Source organism: Salvelinus namaycush, chromosome 17 (assembly GCF_016432855.1).
Source record: "Salvelinus namaycush isolate Seneca chromosome 17, SaNama_1.0, whole genome shotgun sequence".
Taxonomy (NCBI): domain Eukaryota; kingdom Metazoa; phylum Chordata; class Actinopteri; order Salmoniformes; family Salmonidae; genus Salvelinus; species Salvelinus namaycush.
In genome coordinates this window covers 15,383,382-15,400,925 of record NC_052323.1, presented here as the reverse complement: position 1 = coordinate 15,400,925, position 17,544 = coordinate 15,383,382, and the positions used below count along the sequence as shown (strand labels likewise).

The following is a 17,544-nucleotide window of genomic DNA, read 5'->3' as shown; positions in this document are numbered from 1 at the left end:
CATAGTGCATTTGCAGTGATTCACAGTGCTGCTCTCCTTTATGTGTCTTGTTGGTACATTTGGTTTTAGGCAAAGGTGTGTTTTATGGAGGGGTGTGTGTGTGTGTTTGTGTGTGTGGGAGAGATTGAAAGAGACAAAGAAGGGAGACATATTGATGGATAAATACAGTATTGGACAGGCAGTATCCACAGGCAATAAGTCCTTGTAAAATGACAATTGATACTGCAAGTGAGCATCAGTGTGCAGCCAGCCGCTGACAGGCAAGTCAGACAACATAGCAATTACTTACAGGGGAGAAAGTCTCGTGGCTGTTAACCAGACTAGCAGATTGTCAGAGCTAATACGATTATGGCGTAACTGTGTTACACTGGACCACATCAGCTAGCTGAACGACTCCTCTCCCATCCCCTCCTCTCCCCTCCTCTCCCCTCCTCTCCTCTCCCCCATCTCACAGGGCAGGGCCACTGCTGGCCATCTTAGCATGGAGGTTATACAATACCAATTTGTTTACCCAAATCCAGCTTTATGTGCATAAAGACAAACCGACAGACCTACTGTTCTTTGTTGTATCACATCAAAATGTTCAAGGCTGAGATCCCATGAGTCTCATCTATAACGTAGCACTATGTAGCAATTGCATTTCGTAAAAGCTACGATTAACACAAAAGTGTGTAGGCCTACAGTACATGTATTCCAATAACTATCAAACCAAAGGCCCCTCTGGGATCTACCCCAACCCCATCTCTGTCTGGGGCGGCCTGTGATTAACACTCTCTGTCTGCCACCCCTGTCTCTGTCAAAAGGAGAGGCAGCACCTCACCAATCCACTCCACTCACTGACAGACAGGCTTTACCACCAGGAACCTAGCTGCTCCTGATTCTTACGGCTCTCAGTAACCTTCCAGATGTACTGTTAGAAAGCTATGCATTATTACTGACTTTACATGTCCCAGGGGTGACATCTCAGGACAGACAAATAGCGAAAACCAACTAACCAACCCCCTCTTCTCCTCTGCTCTCCTCTTCCCTCCCATCATCTCCCTTCCATCCTACCCCATCCTCTTCTTTCTCTCCTCCCCTCTCCTCCCCTCTGCTCTCTTCTCCTCTGCTCTCCTCTTCCCTCCCATCATCTCCCTTCCATCCTATCCCATCATCTTTCTCTCCTCTCCTTTCCTATCATCTCCTCTTTCCTCTCCTCCCCTCCTCTCCTTTCCTCTCCTCCATGGAGACCAGCCCTGAGAGCAGCCCACTGCCGAGGCCCCAGTGACAACATGGTACTCTGGATATCTGCTGACATATGTCATATAGATGGGACATATCTTCCCCGTCTGAGAGAGGAATAATAGCCGGCGTGTAACGTTACACGCTATATATGTAAATGACCCCTCCACCTTGATAAAGACACTTAAAAGACAACCATGAAGGAATCATCTGTAACAATGGCCAGGGTGTACGGATCTCAGCATATATGTAATGAAAGGCCATACAGTTAGTACTTATTGCGTGTTCCTGTTATAAGGATGCTACAATGCTCCAGTCCCAGTCTAGTGTAGCCGTAGTCTATCGAGCCAACATCACCTCCTCCTTGCTCCCCATTTTGAGATCAGCTCAGAGATAAATCCCTCTTGAGCTGATGAGAATATTGGTGCGTTCAGATGGAGGCTGTCTAAGTCACGGTAGGGGTCTGAGCTTAAGACATTTGGGTAAAAAAAGGCCTTTGGAAATCCTCTCCTGTAATACCCCCTGGGCTGGGCCCCCTGTTATAGGCCTGGCAAATGACATCAAAAACGGACCAAATCTTCACATGGATGTACAAACACAACAACACACAAAATCAAATTGCTTTATCTACACATACTGCATTAAATGTGGTATCATACAAACACACAGATATGTGGATTTAATAAGTATCAAAGAAAGACGATCAAAAGCACAAACATTGGACCATCTGTTAATTACTGTTCCTTTCCTATTCAACTAGACGCAGCTGGTGGTTGGATAGTCTAAAATGGAGATATTGAAGAGTGATCCAAACACTTCGGTGAGTGACAATAACAGCCAAGACCACCCAGCGATAGACAGAACTATCGAGGCAAAGGGACATTTCTGATCCGACCCTAAAGGCTCTCGACAGGAGACCACCTATGGGAGTGTTAATGAGGTAAGCCCACCCAATACCCATGCATTACAATGATCCTGTACATCCACAGAGCACCAATCATCCGGTAAACAATAGACCCACAACGGAGCATGAGGGATTTGGAGAGCAGTTTGGAAAATATTTAATATCTTGCTCGTAATAAATAAAGTAAAATCCAATTAACATTTAAAGCTAATCATAGCCACAGAGCTGGAGAGCACACACAGACAGATTGGAGCCTGAGGGGGGGACGGAGCGTTCTGAGTGAAGCCCCCCCATTAGGCCAGAGTCTCCTCATCTCTCAGATGGAAATTTAACTGCTCTTGTTTAAAGGAAATGCTCCTTTTAATCCCAACTGGCTTCATGAACATCCATCCATAATTAACCTAACCAACCCCCTGACAATAGACCATTATCTTGCTTTAAAGGAGATATGGTGGGGAGGGAGGTGAACACAGACATGCGGTTAAATGGAAGGTAATATACTGTACTTTGGTTAGTTTGGAACAAGATCTTGGCCATTTTCGGGGAACACTTGTGTCTATCGAAATCCTTTGGAACAAATATATGATATGAAAATAGGTTACCCGACTGTAATCATGTATTACTTTTGAGAGATTATGTCAGATGACTACTAATGACTATTTCAGTCTCCCAAAAGTCTTCAAAGAAATGCATGTATCAGAAAGATCAGTGTGGTTGAGTGGCTGTGTCTAATATGAGCATTACACATGTCCATGACCTGGTCTCTGGCCTCTTGTGAGTTCTGCAAAGGTGGTGGGGGAGGGGGAATATTCCCGCCCATAGATGTCCAGTGGGGACCGAAGAGAACAGAGGCTACAGGGTCCATCCAAGGCTATGCTCTGTGTTGTGGGCGGCCACAACAAGCAGGGAGGACGGTGCTACTGTATGTTGATGCTCGACTAGAGACAAAGGGGGGGTAAAACCTGACCATGTAGAGGGCCTGTTAGGAGGCTGAGGTCTCTCTCTCTCTCTCTCTCTCTCTCTCTCTCTCTCTCTCTCTCTCTCTCTCTCTCTCTCTCTCTCTCTCTCTCTCTCTCTTTCAGCACCTCTTACATAACCCCTCCCCCTTTCCACGCCGGCCGCCTTTTTTGGCTTATTTCTCTCTTTTTCACGACATCCGTTTTTTCACCTCTACTATCACCACTTATTCAGTCTCTGTGTTTCCGGTTCTGTTGTGCCGGTTACATGGCAGATTATCACTGTTTGGATTCGTATGCTGTATTTGACACACGTTTAAACGTTTCTATGTACACCCAGACTACCTCCTAACAAAGATGTGTGATAATGTGTAACTGCCTGAGCTACAGTATGTGCAGTATGAACCATCCCAAAGATCCTCTGACAGGATGACAGAAGAGGAGCAGGACCAATCATTTTTACCTCCAACGATTTCATCTATCAAAGGCTGTGGCTAAAATGTGATGATGCATGCTGTAAATAACCCACCCTCCTTTACATGAATTAACAAGCCGCCACATAAATGAACGAGCGACCGAAAAACATCTCACATGAGATACTGGCTCCAATTAATTTGAAATCGGGACATTCAATATACGCTGGGAACGAGCAGTTGGCAGGAGGACATTTGTACTGATGATGGTAAATAAATAGTAGCCACGACAAAATGCTTACGTAATCAAAACTGCTGTGAGGTTTTAAACGTGTGAGAAGTGAAATCTGTCTGATTGGATGAGGACTGGTTAGAATACTGTAGATTATTATCACGGTACTATTATGTCAAGGGTGCAGCAAATCCTGGACTACTTCACTGTTTCTGTTACAATTCAAACCTCTCCCTCCATGGTTGTTGTAGAGCAGGGATGGGCATCTTTCACCCCTAAAAAATGTATCAGGGTGGGACTCAGTCGGGATGTCATTTTACTGTTGCGAGATAGAATAGTAGAATACACCAAGAGCAATTTCGGTTACGGGTCAGCAGTTTTTCTCTTGTTATGTCAGTCACTGATAATCACTTAATTAGCCCATGTCAGCTAGATTTTTATAGATTGGTAAATTAGTCTAGCGGACAGCTATCTAAACTTGTAGTAATGTCGAATTTGAGCCTGGGGGGCCCCCATTGATTTTGTTAGTCAGTCTCATTCAGATATCATAGTAAAAACTGCAAACATGTCTCTCCACCCTATGGCAAAATGTGTAGAATTGCAAGAAATTAGCTGTAAAACTGCAAATTTTTCTCCCCACCCCATGGCAAAATGAGTAGAATTGCAGGAACTAAAAAATGTGCATGAAAGTAGTTATAAAATTGCTAAATATTCTCTCTGCTCCATGACAAAATGTGTAACATTTCAGCAAACTAGCTTAAAAAAAATACGAATTGCGGCACCTCATCATCGGATTCAGATATTTTTTGTGACCCCCATCCCTGCTGTAGAGGAAGGCTAGCTAGTGATATCAGTCAGGTTGCTGTTCATCTGTGCTCTGTGTTCAGTAGAATTTCTCCAACATTGCCAGTGAGATTTCAGCCTCCATTTTACCCCCATGATGTTTCTCACTCTCTCACTCTCCTGCCATTCTATGCTCTTTGCTCAAATACACAAAGAAACACACACTGACTTCCTAGCTTAAGTCAAAAGAGATATGTCTAGACTGAGATGATAGAGGCCCCATGAAAATGAAGGAAATGTTAAATGGAGAATATGAAACGTGCCGGTTTAGATGGTCCTAGTTACGTATCATATTCACCCAGTAGGATGGATGCTTCTTCCCTTTCGTCAGTCAGCTTTTATCCAACCCTCCATCTCAGGACAAATGAACATTTTATAAGGAATAACTAGCCGCATACAGACATAAGACATCTTAATGGAGCTCTTCCTTCTCTCCTCTCTCCTCCCTCCCTCTCCCCTCTCTCATCTCCATCTCCTCTCCCTCTTTCTACTGAAAATCTGCCTGATGAGAGACAACCCTTTCATTAGTTCATCTGTGAGAAACATGCATCACATATGGGGTGTTCGTGTCAGGCAAAATGTTGTTTTTTTTGGAACGGGCCGATAGAGGAGACAAATGTCTGTCTACATTTCAGTGTAATGAGCCGGCTTTAGCATCATTTAGCTTTCAACGCATATCTCCCTATCGCCTCTACACTGTGGCTGTAGGATGAAAACCAATGCAGGGCTGTTTTACTCTGTAATGTTAACGTAGGCCTTAGATGAAATAATCTAAATAAGCAATTTCAATCCCATCTGACCTTTATGTAAGGCATTGCATTCTTATGATGAAGTGAATGGAGAATAGTCGGCCTGTTCTGTATAGTTGAACAATGTATAGGAAACAGCCCACTACTCCCTAAATGAATGAATGAGAATGACCAGATGAACAGAGAATCTGTATTAGAGCAGAAGGCTGGGATGAAGGAGTGAATATGAGGCATCAGCGCCGGCTGCTCTCTACCACACCACAGCACAACAGGCTCCACCAAGACAGATGAGCACCTCTAAAGATGTACACACTCGTGTCTGTTCCAACCCAGCAACCTCGTATCAAATCCCATTCACCCACTGCCCATCTGCCTAATCCCTACGCTCCCAGAGGCGTGGGACAGAAGGCCATGAGGCCAGCTGAGGAAGTTGAGGTAGTTACCTGGTCGTACCACTCCCGGTTGGAACAGGTGCACTCCGGCCACCAACCTGCTTGACCACCAGAATTGTTGCCATTCACCTTGGTGCCGCCCTTGGATTGGCCCTTGGGGTTTGGGCCTCCGGGACCCCCAGCAGACGTCATCTTGCCTTTACTTCTCCCCAGAGTGCCCCCTCCTCCTCCCATGCCTCCTCCTCCTCCTCCCCCTGAGACTGGAGGCTGGGGTAAGGTCTGCCCGCCTCCGGGCCCGTACCCGGCCGGGTATCCATAGGGCTCGGCCTGCCATTCTTGGTACTGAGGGGCGTCCATCCTGCGCAGGGCGGCCATGCGGGTCACCTCGTAACATTCTGGGCACTTGCAGCAGTGGTGGTGTTTGTGCATGCTGGCTGGGCTGGTGCTGGGCTGGCGCTGGGCTGGCGCTGAGCGGCGTGGTGTGGCACTTTCTCTCTGCTGCCTCCTCAGATCACACGCAGCACACTGCGATCGGCTCGCAGAGCGCTAATACCGACGAAAATAACACTAATCACAGCAATTCGACAGATTTTCCCTTTTTCTCCAAATCTTGTTACTCTCCTCTCTTCATTCCCCTCAAATGACAAAAAAAAGAGCGAGGAGGGGGAAGTAGCAACAGGAAAACAAAAAATGAGTACGTAGTCTTCCTTCCTCTTGACGTAGAAGATAAAAGAAAATAATATTGAAAATATTGTATACGATCACACAATCAGAGACCAGCCCCGATGGTACATTTTCCTCTCGCCGCTCTTGTTTCACAGTGATATGTATAGAAATTCATAGATATATTAATTTGTTTATATATATTTACACACACACACACACAAATACATATAAAAATATTAGTATAAACAGACAAGCACAAATACACAGATATATACAGAGATATATGTATATAAATATCTATATGCGTGTGTACAAATATATATATAAACAATATGTACAGGTATAAATGATATCCTCAGATGAAATCTTCCTCGGTATTTCTCTTCCCTTTTTCCAAACCCGTTTTCTTCCTCCTGTTTTTCCTCCTGCGTTGAGAAGCAGCGTTTCTATGTCTTTCTCTCTCTCTTTTCTCAGCCTGCAGAGAGGAGCTGAGCACTGGACTGGCTCTCAATCAGCTTGCCCTAGATGTGGATTATACAGAGGGAGGCGCGCAAGCGAGATGGAGAGAAAGAGAGCGAGAGGGAGAGAGAAAAGAGCGAGAGGCGGAGAGGGGGAGACAGAGCATCCCTCCACAACCTCAGCCCTGACAACCACAGCCAATCAACTGGCAGCACTGCCATCATCAGCAGCAGCAGCAACAGGACTGAGCGCTTCACTGGCTGCTCTTAAAGGGGCCACGCCACCTACAGTACCAGTCTAAAGTTTGGACACACCTATTCATTCAATGTTTTTTCTTTACCTTTACTATTTTCTACATTGTAGAATAATAGTGAAGACATCCAAACTATGAAATAACACATATGGAATCATGTAGTAAAAGTGTTAAACAAATCAAAATATATTCTTCAAAGTAGCCACCCTTTGCCTTGATGACAGCTTTGCACACTTTGGAATTCTCTCAACCAGCTTCATGAGGTAGTCACCTGGAATGCACTTCAATTAACTTGTGTGCCTTGTTAATTTGTGGAATTTCTTTCCTTCTTAATGCGTTGGAGCCAATCAGTTGTGTTGTGACAAGGTAGGTGTGGTATACAGAAGATAGCCCTATTCGGTAAAAGACCAAGTCCATATTATGGCAAGAAAAGCTCAAATAAGCAAAGAGAAATGACAATCCATCATTACTTTAAGACATGAAGGTCAGTCAATCCGTAAAATTTCAAGAACTTTTAAAGTTTCTTCAAGTGCAGTCGCAAAAACCATCAAGCACTATGATGAAACTGGCTCTCATGTGGACCGCCACAGGAAACGAAGACCCAGAGTTAACTGTGCTGCAGAGGATAAGTTCATTAGAGTTAACTGCACCTCAGATTGCAGCCCAAATAAATGCTTCACAGAGTTCATGTAACAGACACATCTCAACATCAACTGTTCAGAGGAGACTGCGTGAATCAGGCCTTCATGGTCAAATTTCTGCAAAGAAACCACTACTAAAGGACACCAACAAGACGAAGAGACTTGCTTGGGCAAAGAAACATGAGCAATGGACATTAGACCGGTGGAAATCTGTCCTTTGGTATGATGAGTCCAAATATGACATTTTTGGTTCCAACCTCCGTGTCTTTGTGAGACGCAGAGTAGGTGAACGCTCAGCGCTTAGCGGGACTATCATTTATTTTTCAACAGGACAATGACCCAACACACCTCCAGGCTGTGTACGGGCTATTTGACCAAGAAGGAGAGTGATGGAGTGCTGCATCAGATGACCTGGCCTCCACAATCACCCGACTTCAACCCAATTGAGATGGTTTGGGATGAGTTGGACCGCAGAGTGAAGGAAAAGCAACCAACAAGTGCTCAGCATATGTGGGAACTCCTTCAAGACTGTTGGAAAAGCATTCCAGGTGAAGCTGGTTGAGAGAATGCCAAGAGTGTGCAACACTGTCATCAAGGCAAAGGGTGGCTACTTTGAAGAATCTAAAATCAAAAATATATTTTGATTTGTTTTACAATTATTTGGTTACTACATGATTCCATATGTGTTATTTCATATTTTTGATGGCTTCACTATTATTCTATAATGTAGAAAATAATAAAAAGTAAAGAAAAACCCTTGAATGAGTAGGTGTCCAAACTTTTGACTAGTAAACCACACCGTTCACTGCATAGGGAGGAAAGACACTCCCTCACACACGAAAGGGCTATTACCTAGTCACATGTGTCTCCTTCATATGTGTGAACTGTGTTTTGGGGGTAAAAGATAGGCCAGATCATAACCTCTGCTATTCGAAATCCATGTATTCCCTGGTTCCAATGCAGCCAAAATCCAACAGACAGCCTCCAATTTACAGCCCTGTTCCTGGGACCGGTCCCTGGGCATCTACGGTCATCTCTGGTTCAATGATAGGAGCTTTGTTGTCTTGGGCCATTGATTGACACCCTCAGGGCTAATGTCATGCTGTGGTGCTGAACATCTAGACGTGATGTAACAATGAAACAGGTGTTGTTGCGCCTCACATTCACATGACAATCCTGTTACAAATGGTATATTATCAAAAAAATACTAGGGGTTATGATACAAAAATCTATTACCATTATAGGGCTTTGCCTTGTAATAAAGGGTGCCTCTAAATCACTATATTATAGATCCCTCCCTCTTCTACCTATACCAATGTATTCCATTTTCAGCAAGCCTGGGACAATATTGAATCACGTATTACTAAACACCGAGATCAAACATAGTATGATGACCAGAGCCCTGTACTGACAGGGAGAGACTAGTATATCTATTAGAAAACAATGCTGTTCCGTGCATCTAAGACTCCATGGTACACTGAAGAACCATTGGGGAAATATCTCACATGTTCACAATGATGACATCAACACATATGTACGCAACCAACAAGATTACACGCTTGGGCTTTCGAGTGGGTGGAGGAAGAGAGAGAGTGAGAGAGGGAGTGAGAATGTGGAAGAGAGACGTCGAGGAAGAGAGAGTATGGATGGACATGTATTTATGTGTGTGGTTACGTTTTTTAGTCAGTGATGACTGCCAGTGTACTATTTATGCAAGCTTATAAGTGTAAGTGTTGATAAGAGCTCCATCTAACAGACACCACGGCTCATGGTCTTTTGGATAACTGGAGTGTGTGTGTGTGTGTGTGTGTTTGTGTGTGTGTGTGTGTGTGTGTGTTACAGTATCTGCATTAAAGACCTGTATATGTACATTATTCATTCAATGTGGTGGTGAGATGGAACTGGGTGTGTGGGGGAAGAGAGTATATTTACAGTGTCTGAGTTGTGAGAAAGAGAGAAACTATCTATGAAGAGAGTACCTTAGAGCACTGGTTCCCAAACTGGGCTACTTGGACCCCTGGAGGTACTTGGCCTATCCACAGGGGGCACTGGGGGTACCTTGGAGGAACTTGGCCTATCCACAGGGGGTACTGGGGGTACCCTGGAGGAACTTGGCCTATCCACAGGAGGTACTGGGGGTACCCTGGAGGTACTTGGCCAATCCACAGGGGGTACTTGAGAAGACTCATGAGACCATAAGCCTACTGGTAAGGTGCACATGAGGGGGTACTTTGTGGGATTTACGGATAGAGCAAAATGTGATTCGGGGTACAATAACCAAAAAAGGTTGGGAATCACTGTCTTAGTGTGTACATGAAGAATATGTAAATATGAGAATATGTATGCACCTTGGTGTGTGTCCGGGGACATATCTTAAGAGTAGACGTGTGTATGTGTATGTGTATGTGTATGTGTGTGTGTGTGTGTGTTTGTGTGTGTGTATCTAAGTGAGTGCTTACAGCCAGTACACAGCTACTGCAGCCCTACCCGGAGGCACAAACAGCAGGCTCAGCCACACTTAATTACATGCAACAGTAACTCACTTCATTATCATGATATTCTATTCCTGTAACTTCTGGAGATTCTGCAAGAGGAGCAGAAAGAAGGGGGAACATTTACATTTTTAACGGAGAGAGCGGTGCCACTGAGAGTGCCCATCTCGGTTACGAAGACGCAGTCACAACTTCTGTCCAAGCCAATCACTGCTTGAAGGCGCTGCTTGAAGGAGGTGCTTGAAGGCGCTGCTTGAAGTCGCTGCTTGAAGGAGGTGCTTGAAGGCGCTGCTTGAAGGCGCTGCTTGAAGGCGCTGCTTGAAGGAGGTGCTTGAAGGAGGTGCTTGAAGGCGCTGCTTGAAGGCGCTGCTTGAAGGCGCTGCTTGAAGGCGCTGCTTGAAGGAGGTGCTTGAAGGAGGTGCTTGAAGGTGCTGCTTGAAGGCACTGCTTGAAGGCGCTGCTTGAAGGAGCTGCTTGAAGGAGCTGCTTGAAGGCGGTGCAAGCATATCCATCACGGCACACATGACCGAGCACATGTTGGAACCATTCTCCCTCTGCCTCTCTTGTCTCTATATCTCTCTTACCCATCGCCTGCATCATATTTACTGTCCAGCGGTATGCAGCGAGGGCGTTTGAAGTATAAAAGGCACAATATGACAGAGGGAATGAAAATAGATGGATACAGTACAGGCAGGAGAGATGGAGGAGAGCAGCAAAGAAACAGAGATTGCCTGCACTCTATGAACACAGATATGTTGTGTGTGTGTGTGTGTGTGTGTGTGTGTGTGTGTGTGTGTGTGTGTGTGTGTGTGTGTGTGTGTGTGTGTGTGTGTGTGTGTGTGTGTGTGTGTGTGTGTGTGTGTGTGTGTGTGTATGCGAGTGCATGTGGGCGTTTGTAGTACCTCTGGGGAAAAGAATCCTATTCCTTTAAAGATTATATAATATGAAATATAAAACATTTTGCTAGTTCTCCTTAGAACCAATCAATGACCAGTACTCTCTGTGTAAGCAGGACAGGGAGATGGAATGAGAGAGAGAGAGAGGGAAAGAAGGAGAGGAAGGAAGAGGGGAACAGGGATACAGGAGGTTACCAATGGCAAATCAGACCAGAGGTTCTATGAAATAGTCTCCAACTCGGCATAGTGTGCATTATATTAGCTTATACGGTAGCAAGGATGTGCCTTTAAGATTATTATTACTGACTGACATGGATGCATTGTATATACAGTCATTCTGATCAAATGCTTTACTGGTCCTTGAAGCTTGGGAATAGTGCGTATAGCAGTATACTATCCTAACAGTGGGTCCATATCCCAGTGCAGTCACACTCACACGCTGAGGGCTCAGATGCGTCTAGGAACAGATGCCTCTGCTCAGAGGGTAATTTCTAAAAGCTAAATGTGTTCACTGTGTTGTTACCACAGCTGCACTGTCAAACCAGTGGTCAGGATTCTCCTTAGTTTACAGGAGTCAAGTAGGATGTCTACAAAACACTTACACAGAGGAGCGTTTCTACTGAGATGGAACACATCTATAAAGATTGTTTACAGTATGTCATGTTTCATGCTGAGAGGGATATCATAAACTGGATTTAAATCCAATTGGCAACAGATTTTAATATCAGCATAAAAACTACATGCACATTTTCCCACCAGAGATGTGTTTCCATCAAATTGACTTGAGACCGTGCGTGATGACGTAGGGCACATAAGAAAATACCTTTTTTGCGGTGAAAAAGTTAAACGGGTTTCCATGGCATTTTCAACTCTACTGATGCTTTTCTCACAAAAAATGTTGCGTTATATAGTGAGTGTGCCCACTCTGGTATGGGCACGTGCGCTCTAGCAACAGCCTGCTGTTGGCCAAAGCGCACGTATAGTCTACACGATCAGATTATTATGGACTAAAGAGAGAGATTATTTTTACTTGTCAAACGGCAGCCAAGCATCGATCATCACGTCACCAGAATAAGACCCTTGATATTTATTGAAAGGAGCATCAAGCTCATCACCGTGCGTTTTCACCACCCTGTGAAGTTCATCATAATTTATTTAATCTGTAGTCTAATAAACCACTTGCTTTCCTGACGAGTCGTAGTGGGAGGACCACAAAACGTCATCACGTGACTCCAAGTTTACTTTGATTAGATGTTCATTATATCAATATCAACATCAAATCAAATCCAATTGTATTTGTCACATACACATGGTTAGCAGATGTTAATGCGAGTGTAGCGAAATGCTTGTGCTTCTAGTTCCGACAGTGCAGTAATATCTAACAAGTAATCCACCGATCCCCAACAACTACCTAATACACACAAATCTAAAGGGGTGAATGAGAATATCTAAATGTAAGTATATGGATGAGCGATGGCCGAGCAGCATAGGCAAGGTGCAATAGATGATATAAAATACAGTATATACATGTGATATGAGTAATGTAAGATATGTAAACATTATAAATAAAATACAGTATATACTTGTGATATGAGTAATGTAAGATATGTAAACATTATAAATAAAATAGAGTATATACATGTGATATATACATGCGTAATGTAAGATATGTCAATACTATTAAAGTGGCATTATTTAGAGTGGCATTGTATAAAGTAACTAGTGATCCATTTATTAAAGTGGCCAGTGATTGGGTCTCAATGTAGGCAGCAGCCTCTCTGAGTTAGTGACTGCAGTTTAGCAGTCTGCTGACCTTGAGAAAGAAGCTGTTTTTCAGTCTCTCGGTCCCAGCTTTAATGCACCTGCACTGACCTCACCTTCTGGATGGTAGCGGTCAGAACAGGCAGTGGTTCGGGTGGTTGATGTCCTTGATGATCTTTTTGGCCTTCCTGTGACATCGGGTGCTGTAGGTGTCATGGAGGGCAGGTAGTTTGCCCCCGGTGATGCGTTGTGCAGACTGCACCACCCTCTGGAGAGCCTTGCGGTTGAGGGCGGTGCAGTTGCCGTACCAGGCTGTGATACAGCCCGACAGGATGCTCTCGATTGTCCATCTGTAAAAGTTTGTCAGGGTTTGGGTGACAAGCCAAATTTCTTCAGTCTCCCGAGGTTGAAGAGGCGCTGTTGCTCCTTTTTCACCACACTGTCTGTGTGGGTGGACCATTTCAGTTTGTCTGTGATGTGTACACTGAGGAACTTAAAACTTTCCACCTTCTCCACTACTGTCCCTTCGATGTGGATAGGGGGATGCTCCCTCTGCTGTTTCCTGAAGTCCACGATCATCTTCTTTGTTTTGTTGACGTTGAGTGAGAGGTTGTTTTCCTGACACCACACTCCGTCTGTCTTCACTTCCTCCCTGTAGGCTGTCTTGTCGTTGTTGGTAATCAAGCCCACTACTGTTGTGTTGTCTGGAAACTTGATGATTGAGTTGGAGGCGTGCATGGCAGGGAGTACAGGAGGGGGTTGAGCACACACCCTTGTGGGGCCCCAGTGTTGAGAGTCAGCAATGTGGAGATGTTGTTTCCTGTTTCCTACCTTCACCACCTGGGGGCAGCCCGTCAGAAAGTCCAGGACCCAATTGCACAGGGCGGGGTTGAGACCCAGGGCCTCCAGCTTGATGATGAGCTTGGAGGGTACTATGGTGTTGTATGCTGAGCTGTAGTCAATGAACAGCATTCTTACATTGGTATTGCTTTTGTACAGATGGGATATGGCAGTGTGCAGTGTGATGGCAATTGCGTCGCCTGTGGACCTGTTGGGGCGGTACGCAAACTGAAGTGGGTCTAGGGTGGCCGGTAAGGTGGAGGTGATATGATCCTTGACTAGTCTCTCAAAGCACTTCATGATGACAGAAGTGAGTGCTACGGGGCAGTAGTCATTTAGTTCAGTTATCTTTGCCTTCTTGGGTACAGGAACAATGGTAGCTATCTTGAAGCATGTGGGGACAACAGACTGGGATATGGAGCTATTGAATATGTCCATAAACACACCAGCCAGCTGGTCTGCGCATGCTCTGAGGACACGGCTAGGGATGCCGTCTGGGCCAGCAGCCTTGCGATGGTTAACACATTTAAATGTTTTACTCACTTCAGCCACAGCGAAGGAGAGGGGGGGGGGGGGAAGTCCTTGTTAGCGAGACGCGACGGTGGCACTGTATTATCCTCAAAGCGGGCAAAGAAGGTGTTTAGTTTGTCTGGAAGTGTGACGTCAGTGTCCGTGACGTGGCTGATTTTCTTTTTGTAGTCCGTGATTTCCTGTAGACCCTGCCACATACGTCTCGTGTCTGAGCCGTTGCATTGCGACTCCACCTTGTCCCTGTACTGGCATTTCGCTTGTTTGATTGCCTTGCGGAGGGAATAACTACACTGTTTATATTCAGTCATATTCCCAGACCTCTTTCCATGGTTAAATGCGGTGGATCACGCTATCGGTTTTTCGCGAATGTCGCCATCCATCAACGGTTTCTGGCTAGGGTAGGTTTTAAGTCACCGTACAACATCTCCAATCCACTTCTTTATAAACTCACTCCCCGAGTCAGCGTATAGGTCGATATTGTTCTCTGAGGCTGACAGGAACATATTCCAGTCCGCGTGATTGATCAAAACAATCTTGAAGCGTAGCTTCCGATTGGTCGGACCAGCGTTGAATGGTTCTCGTCACTGGTACATCCTGTTTAAGTTTCTGCCTATAAGACGGTAGGAGCAAGATGGCATTGTGGTCGGATTTGCCGAAGGGTGGGCGGGGGATGGCTTTGTATATATCACGGAAGTTAGAGTAGCAGTGGTCGAGGGTATTGCCCATGCGTGTAACGCAATCAATATGCTGGTAGAATTTAGGTAGCCTTGTTCTCAAATTTGCTCTGTTAAAATCCACAGCCACAATAAATGCAGCCTCAGGATATATGGTTCCAGTTTGCATAGAGTCCAGTGAAGTTCCTTGATGGCCGTCTTGGTGTCTGCTTGAGGGGGAATGTACACAGCTGTGACTATAACTGACGAGAATTCTCTTGGTAGGTAAAATGGCCGGCATTTGATTGTGAGGAATTCTAGGTCGAGTGAGCAGAAGGACTTGAGTTCCTGTAAGTTGTTATGATTACACCATGAGTCGTTAATCATGAAGCATACACCCCCGCCCTTCCTCTTCCCAGAGAGGTGTTTATCTCTGTCGGCGCGATGCATGGAGAAGCCCGGTGGCTGAACCAATTCCGACAACATATCCCGAGATTTGCGTATAATAGCATTTCCATCGACATTTCTTGCATAATTATTTTTACTGACACAAAAAGATCCCACCTTTTGTTTTATCGACATTTGGAAAGTTTACCGAAAAAAAATTCTGTTTCCATCAGGTCTGTTATGACATTTTTATCCGACATGTACTTTACCCGCATAAAAATGTTGGATGGAAACCTGGTTATAGAAATAACCAATATCCAAAATGACAATGAATTTCTCTTTTATCCTTAAAGCAGGGTCAATATCAGGTAATAGAAATGTCTAGAAGCGAATAATGAAGACATACTAATTTACCTCGCACCTGACCAACATGTGTTTGTGTTTGTTTAGGTAAACACTGTGTCTAATTAAAGGCTTGGGGACTGCTGGGAAGATTTGTATCAACAATATATGGTGATTTATCTTCTGAAATTAAATCGGTAACCCTTGACCCTCCCTTGACAAATGAAAAGGGGAGACCTGTGATTTACGGTGTCAAGGAAGGACCTTTCCTTTGGCTTATGGGAGGGCTACAGCATATCCCACCTCACAGCCTCACAGCACATCTGCCTGTCAGCGTACTGTCACCTAGCGCTCACATCCCCCATTATATAAACCCACCTGGAAGAACAAACACACTCACACTCACACACACACCCATTATCACCATAGCAACACCCCCACCCCCTGCACACACAGCATGTGTAATGTGTAGAGAGCATTTCGGTCATTTCTATGCACTCTCTGAGAAGCAATGTGACTACTCCCTGGTCACCTGACAGGATGCATGCCCATGTAAGGAGAGAGGACGTCGAGGCAGTCTTAAAGGAGCAGTCACACCATAACCCATCCTGACCCTCTCCTGTTGTCTTAAAGGAGCAGTCACACCAAAACCCATCCGTAGCCTCTCCTGTTGTCTTAAAGGAGCAGTCACACCAAAACCCATCCTTATCCTCTCCTGTTGTCTTAAAGGAGCAGTCACACCAAAACCCATCCTGATCCTCTCCTGCTGTCCTAAAGGAGCAGTCACACCAAAACCCATCCATATCCTCTCCTGTTGTCTTAAAGTAGCAGTCATACCAAAACCCATCCTGATCCTCTCCTGCTGTCTTAACCTGTTTGGCGTGCAAGCCCGACGTCGGTACACTTATGACAACAGCCAGCTCAAAGTGCAGGGCGCGAAATTCAAAAGATATTTTTTTTAAATATTTAACTTTCACACATTAACAAGTCCAAGACACCAGATGAAAGGTACACATCTTGTGAATCAAGCCAACATGTCCGATTTTTAAAATGTTTTACAGGGAAGACACAATATGTAAATCTATTAGCTAACCACGTTAGCAAAAGACACCACTTTTCTTACTCCATCAGTTTTTTACTCCATCAGTAGCTATCACAAATTCGACCAAATAAAGATATAAATAGCCACTAACCAAGAAACAACTTCATCAGATGACAGTCTGATAACATATTTATTGTATAGCATATGTTTTGTTAGAAAAATGTGCATATTTCAGGTATAAATCCTAGTTTACATTGCAGCTACAGTCAGAAATTGCACCGAAAGCAGACAGAAAAATTACAGACACCAACGCCAAATAACTAAATACTCATCATAAAACATTTCTGAAAAATACATAGTGTACAGCAATTGAAAGACAGGCATCTTGTGATTCCAGACAATATTTCCGATTTATCAAGTGTTTTACAGCGAAAACACAATATAGCGTTATATTAGCGTAGCCACAATAGCCAGAAACACTTGGGCGCCGACGACCAGTTCACATGCACGACAGATATTAGAAATAGCATCATAAAATGTTTCTTACTTTTGGTGATCTTCCGTCAGAATGTTGGACAAGGTGTCCTTTGTCCAGAACAGTCGTTGTTTGGATCTGGAATGGCAAATTTCCCTCTTGATTTAGCATGGGCACTTGCCAAGTGGCACGGATCTCTCCAACGTCAACAAAGTCAGAGAACGGAACATGGCAAAACTCCCGAAAAAATTTCAATAATCTGATTAAACTATATTGAAAAAACATACTTTACGATGATATGGTCACATGTATCAAATAAAATCTAAACCGGAGATGTTAGTCGTCCATAACGACAGCTAAACAGAAGGCAAATCCATGTCCCCTTTCGCGCGCTCC

At 44.5% G+C, this 17,544-nt stretch overlaps 1 protein-coding gene across 1 annotated transcript in view; it reads right to left on the bottom strand.

Annotated features, from left to right (window-relative positions):
* The window catches only part of LOC120062327 (disks large homolog 3-like), a 129,498-nt gene that overhangs the window by 79,128 nt on the left and 32,826 nt on the right, over positions 1-17,544 (bottom strand). The window lies entirely within an intron of this gene.